General features: G+C 34.4%; 1 long non-coding RNA gene across 1 annotated transcript; it reads left to right on the plus strand.

Moving 5' to 3' along the window:
- The first annotated feature begins 3,526 nt into the window (after positions 1 to 3,526).
- On the plus strand, positions 3,527 to 4,354 carry LOC139905082 (uncharacterized). Its single transcript, XR_011779560.1, has 2 exons — positions 3,527 to 4,057; positions 4,120 to 4,354. It is a non-coding gene; the product is annotated as an uncharacterized lncRNA (long non-coding RNA).
- Positions 4,355 to 6,873: the final 2,519 nt, after the last annotated feature.

A 6,873-nucleotide genomic window follows, 5' to 3' on the forward strand; every position in this document is an offset into this window, starting at 1 on the left:
AATAACATTGCAAAAGTCTTTATTGTAGTTCGCAAACTCTATTCTAAATAGAAACAAAAAAGGCCCAAAATCCATTGGTATTTGGCCAATTCTTTCAACTATGGAATTATTATTGAATAATAACTAATAACTGCTCAGAGTTTAAAAAGAATTAATTCGTATCCAAACAATGAACTAAGTAGAAAGGGGAAAGAAGAAACTGCGATAGCTGATAATAGACTAAGAATAAGTATTAAGAAATACTAGTATATGCGTTTTAAGATCTGTTAAAATTCAAGCCGGTTCGGGTCTCCAATAGTACAAGTCTACTTATGCCATACCCAATGCTTCGGATCCTGGTCCAAGATCCGTCATATCTCTACATACAGGCTGCGGTTTTAGAATTAAGAATTTTTTTAAACCGATTTTTCTTTGGAACCCTTAGTCGCACAGCTTTAAAAACCAGTTTATTAGATTCACAAGACAATTCTGTGTACGTTATGTTCAGAAAGCGTTGAAAATGTTCTCCAAGTACGACCGGGTTGCAGCGATCATTGTCGCCCTCCATGAGGCGCACATCGACTTTCTCAAGTTGTCCTCTGCCCCCGTGTACAAAGTCGTAAAGGAGTTGAAGGATTCTGGAGGGATGGGAACACCAGCAAGGAAGAAGGCAGATCAATCTGCATACAAAATTCGCTTTCGGACAATTTGGAGATGTTCTGGTCTAAGGAAATGTGCCCCCATAGCTCCCCGGACTGCAATCCTTTGGACTATTTCGTGTGGGGCGTCCTGAAGAGGGAGTCCAACAAGGGTGCTCACAACAATTTGGCTTCTCTGAGAGCCTCCATTGGTGAGGGTGTGAACAATATGAATAAAGATCACCTGATCAAGGCTGCAGTAGGTTCCGCGCCATCTTGGAGACCGTGGTTGAGACTGAGAGTGGTTGGATTGAATGATTAGGTTCATGGAGGGTGCCTACGTTTGTATATAAATGGATTTGTAAATATATCTACTAATGTAAGAAATAAAAAGGTCAATGTCCTGGTCTCGAAAATTCTTAATTGTAAAACCGCACCCTGTATATTTTAACAAAATAACGAGTATTATAATTGTTAATCCCCTTCTCTGACGCAAGACTTGCGTTTCATAATCACTCCTAGCGCTTAAATACACATACAAATAAATGACTTGAATGCATCTCATTATGAAACATTTTTGCATAAAAGAAATTTCGTAAGGCCTTTGTAATATTAGAGAGTGACAATTTGCATTCTTGAATCTACTTCATCAAGTTTTCACTAGTATTACACTAATAATATCCATATGTAACCATGTGTACTGCCATTATATTTAATTGTCGTGTCGTCTTACGGGTCAAATTCACCTCTTTTTCCTATTTTTGAGACTTGAAATATCCTTAATTTTCCTATATAAACCTTAATATTAAAGATAATCCTTAATTATTTTTTTGTATAATTAAATTTTTGCTTAAATAACTTTAGTATAAAGATTGTCCTATGGGTCTTTTAGGACCCCGTTATTATAAATGATATTTTATCTTATAAAAAATATCAAATACACAGATAAACCTTATAAAACATTTATAGACATTCTCTCGTAGACTATATATGACCATTTTATGTGGACGTAGATCCAGAACAAGAGCAGTTCACCTACACAACCTCTAGGCCTGGTTGTATTATAGCATTTAAGAATGGTTCCTTGTTGCTTACAAACGCGACGGCGGAGGAATTTATACTGCCTTGTGGCCCAGTACTTCACCAGTAAATATGAGGGCCGGGATGTATTTTGGGATATTAGAAAGGTTCTTTGATTCTCAGGGAAGTGGCAGTCTATAAATTTCACTTACCTTGGTGCCAGAAATTCGGGAGTGTCAGAATATTCAATGGTCTGTAATCCCCACCATACACCCGGAGCCATCCTTCTTCTTAACGAGATGGATAGGTGACGTACGTCCAATCGGACTTTGATCTCTGGAAGATTCCTGCCGAGAGTAGTTCCGATATTTCCTTTCTAAATGTTTATTCCTCGTCAGGGGTAAGACGACGCGTACAGCTGAAGCAAGAAGCTCCAGTAGAACATATCTCATAAGTGATGGTTGACTCCATGACAGGGTCGTTGGCAAAATTCATCATCTGACTGAGGAGTACGGAAGTGAGAAACTATTTCCTTGACAATATTACGACTCATTCAAGATGATAGTGACGCATTCCTCCCTAACGAGCGTAGCTCCAAATTTACACAGAGTTTAAAATGACTCAGAAAATCCACTCCGATGATACCATAACCTACATTTGCAACAATAAACTCCCATTGAACCTTTCCTACAGGGTTAAGGCTAACACAGAGATTTCTCACTCCACACGTTGCTACTGGAGCGCCATTGACCGCAATGAGTTTAGGGAATACTACTTTTTCAGGAGCTGGAGCAAATGATGTTGGAAGTATATACCGCTCTGATCCCGTATCAATAAGAAATTTGATTCCATTACAAGGATGAGCATGCTGGGAGAATAATAGAGATTTAACGTCGGAACGGTTGCCCGACACCATATTAGTTTTTTGAACTGGGAGTTTGGGACACTTATGTGGGGTCTCACAATACAAGGCCCTCATTCTTTTCTTTTTAAGGTTCCACGATGTATGGGCTCCTGGTCGTCCTTGATCTTATGTAACATACTGGAGGTCTCCGTCATGGTTGAATAGAACTTTATTATTCTTATAAATTTGTCTAAGGTCACATCCGCTAACTGCACTGAGAGTCCACTCCTTTTTGGCATCTGGAAGACTCCTAACGAAAATCTGTTTGATTAATGCCTCCTGCAGATTGATTATTGTTTTAATCAGAGTAGACTTGAGGATCGAAAGTAATTTATTCCCCGTCCCCTCCCTGTAACAGGCAGTTGAAGTTAACAAGGATCTTAATTTAGTAATTCCAAAAGTATCCCTCTCGCTTTCTACTAGTGCTCTCCCAAATTCCATCTCTAAGAGGCATCTTCTCCTCTGTATTACATTATTTGGAGAGCATCTAAGAATTGAGTAACTACGTGTGAATTTGGTCTTAAAAACAGGGAGTAGCTGATGCTTTTTGGGAGAGTTCTCTTCTATATTAATAAAAAAAAGTGTTTTTTATTCGTCAAAGCCTAATTACTAAGGGCAATGCCGGGTATTGTCTACGTCAACAACAACAACCTCCTCAAAGAAACTGTTTTGTTCTATATATTCGGCGTTACCCTACTAAGACAAAAATATACAGTGCACTTTATCGTCAACTGTCAATGTTTCTAATTCTTTTTTACACTTCAGTATTCTGAGCGTTGATTGATTAATTTATGATTAGGTCTTGTTAAGCTATGAACACTTTTTCACAAATACAGAATAGTGATTCTAAAGTTGGAAAGAATTTGGCAAACAACCAACTTATTTTATGCTTTTTTCTGTTCCTTTTTGTATTAAAGGTTGGGTGATACCAATAAGGTAACGACATTTAAGATAGTCTTAAATACAATCCACTAGATATCGTATTTTCTCGCTGATCTATCATTTTGTCCAGAGCTATGATTAGGGTTGTTGGAATCGTTGAAAAAGAACGAATTTAATTCGTTGAAAGAGATTATATAAAAAAAGGAATAAAACACGTTGGTATCCTTGCATCTTCTAAACAACTTTTCCTCAGTATTGTACAAATCATCAGCAACGCAACTTCCCCTTACCGCTCTCTCACATGCATCATCATTATGCCGAAGACCTTTTTTCATGGGTTTCTAACAACGGTGTGTGGAATTATGATTTGGAAAATAAAAGTATATCTTGCCGTTTTTGCGGTTTCTCGTACCCATCTCGTTCTTTATGGCAAGTAATCCACCCCTCCAAAACCTTCTATCACATCAACAACTTAAAGGTCTTCAAGAAACACAAGGTTCAAGGAAATGAAGGAGAATTAAATGGTTCATCATTCAATTTGGACATAGCAGAGTTATTTGTGTCGTGTAGCGTCCCTTTGAATGTTCTGGATCATCCCAATTTCTCCTTTAATTTATCATTTAATTGTCAACACGTAAATATTAACATTATTTTTTAAATAACTTGTTACTTTATTGCCTCATTTCTATTCGTTAGATTTCGTGCCAAAGTTATCTATTCATCCTTTATGGTCAGTGGTCACTAAGAAGTTATGAATACACTTCCTGTGATGATGGGTTTGATATTCTCTAACCAACAAAATATTTTGTCTTGCATAAATTTACAGAATATAATATATATTTATAAAGTTATTTATAGGGAAGTTATATATTAATAATGTACAACAATCCCTCTTCCTTCATGTGTGAATAAATAAATAATTTAAGCTAAAGATATATTCTAAACGATGCTCTTAATTGGATTGGAATCAATATTTACTTTGAACTCTTTATCCAGCGACAGATACAATTGCACCAATATTATATTTTTGAAGTAATTTCCATGGCAATCCAATGCATCGATGGGTAATTTATTCAGTTCAAATTTATCTGAATGGTTTTATGCCCCCATGTAAGGAATGAACATCTACAGCGTCATGCAAAAATGATTATAGTTTGCATCTAATTTACACACATGCTATTTACGATTTGTTATATCCACCTTGTATATTGATATTCGTAACCAAAGTTTTATATTTTGACAATTAATATTTAATACTATTTGTATCATACAATAAATTATAACTAACATTAAGAGATTTTCTTGATAATATGATTTTGATTAAATAGTACCAAGTAAAGCTAAATTTTGGTAAAGGAAAGCTTCTATATGTAGTAAATTTTCAGAAAAGTTGTAATGTTGAAAAAATCATAATTGAGATATCTTATAAGTATGTTCGAAATTACCCATCGGCCATCAAGTATGATATATGAAGAAAGGTTTGTGTATGTCTGAAAGAAAACAGAGGAACCATATAGTTGATGTTGTATTTGCGGGCGCGCTTTCGCAAAACACGATTCTCACAACCATAGCTATAATTAAAGTTGATAATTTTGCTTAGAATAGGAAAATATGCGAGGAGAAGGGAAGAAATACTTATGGCATCATTCATTAAATAATATGCATCTTCTTCTATCAAGAACGTTATCATTCCAGTCATTATTATTCTTTATTAATATAATATTAGATGCTGATAGTCGATAGAGAACTGAATAAAATGCCTAAAATAACGCCGCCTTCTATCTGGACTTCTGAAAATGAAGGCCCAGGAATTTGGAAAATACTTATTGGATGAGAAACAGATGGCTTGTCCGATTTGTCGATATAAATGTGCCTTTAGTCCCCTGTCTAGAATTACACACCACTCATTATCCTCATCTCATATCAAGAGTATGGATATTCATCTATAAAATCAAGTTCACGATGAATACATCAAGTCAGACTTTAACTTTGATCTCACAAAGATGCTTATTACCTTATCCAATGTTAATCGTCCAACGTTCAAAAAAAATTATGGAGAAATACACGGGTTTATTCTTCCCTTCCCGATGAACCATCATCAATTAATGGAGGATGTTGGTAATGATGTCATTTATAGAAATACCCCCATTGTAAATTGTGAAGTTAAGATAACTTTCAGCATGTTTAGGGTCATCCACACCAAATTACGTAATGGAACTCCAAATTTTGTACCATCTAACAGTAAGTATTCATTTTTTTTTTTAAATCTAATCATAAAACATGATTCTATTTTAGCTAAAATTATCAAGAATTATGATACACAACTCATTAAATGGCAAAAACAAGTGCTTAAATGGTCACAACAACGGGGGTAGTAGCTTTGAATGGTTCGCAACTAGTTTATCTGACATTAGTTTCTTCACTTCAAAACTTGGGTATGATCATTAGGTTTTCCAATATTACATAGTCAATAAATATTACTTTTTTATCACTTAAGGATTAGCTAAGGTTGATAGGCTCCAAGAAATGGTGTTCAGAAAACTCATAAAAGGCAAAAACAACTACTTAAATGGTCAACAACGGAGTAGTTACATTGGGTATAGCATGTTAATAAGCAATTGTGCTTATCCTTCATGATATGCTGTTATACAAGCGGGGGGGGATCTTTTTCGATGCCCTTAAGAAGGAGTAATATCGCCGGACATTTCTACATAATTAGCTTTTGCACTAATTCTTTACGATGGATTTAATCCTAAAATTTTTATTAGTATATTTATTGTCTAATTTTATGATTTTGAGATTTAATTAATTATTAATAATAATTTAGATCTCATCGATAGAGATACATCTATCCTGTGCACAGTTGTATATAGAAACTTTAAAGAAAAAGGGGCGATGATCTTTTTGATTAAACTCCACGTCTGGCTTGTGTTACTTAAAGTTATTAAATATTTAACTTAACTCCGATGTCAGAACAAGAAAATATTGTTTGAATCAATCTATTATTTGTATTTATAATTTATTGTTATTATTAGTTATATGATTCTAATTGTTTAATTTTGTATATTTAACATAAATTTATGATGGTTTATTTTTTAGTATGTAGATTATATCTAATTTAAACCTTCTTTTTAAACTTGGAACTTAAAATATATTTCGAAATACTCTACTTTGTCGTTTCATTAGTTATTATTCTGAGAATATGGTTATTAATGAATTACATTTTCATTGAGTGTGACGTTTTCAAATCTACTATAACGGATAAAAAACTCAATTATACGTATTATATCTTCATTAAACATTTTGCCAATAAATGATTTCGTTATACCCTCAAAAATCATCATAAAGCAGGCAGCTGATAATCACATCAGTATTTTAAACAATGATACCATAAGTCTTTCTCCCTTCCTTCTCCTTGTCCGCGTTTTTCTCTACAGAATTATCAACTTT

The sequence above is a fragment of the Lepeophtheirus salmonis genome, chromosome 4, assembly GCF_016086655.4.
Source record: "Lepeophtheirus salmonis chromosome 4, UVic_Lsal_1.4, whole genome shotgun sequence".
In the NCBI taxonomy this organism is placed as follows: Eukaryota; Metazoa; Arthropoda; class Copepoda; order Siphonostomatoida; family Caligidae; genus Lepeophtheirus; species Lepeophtheirus salmonis.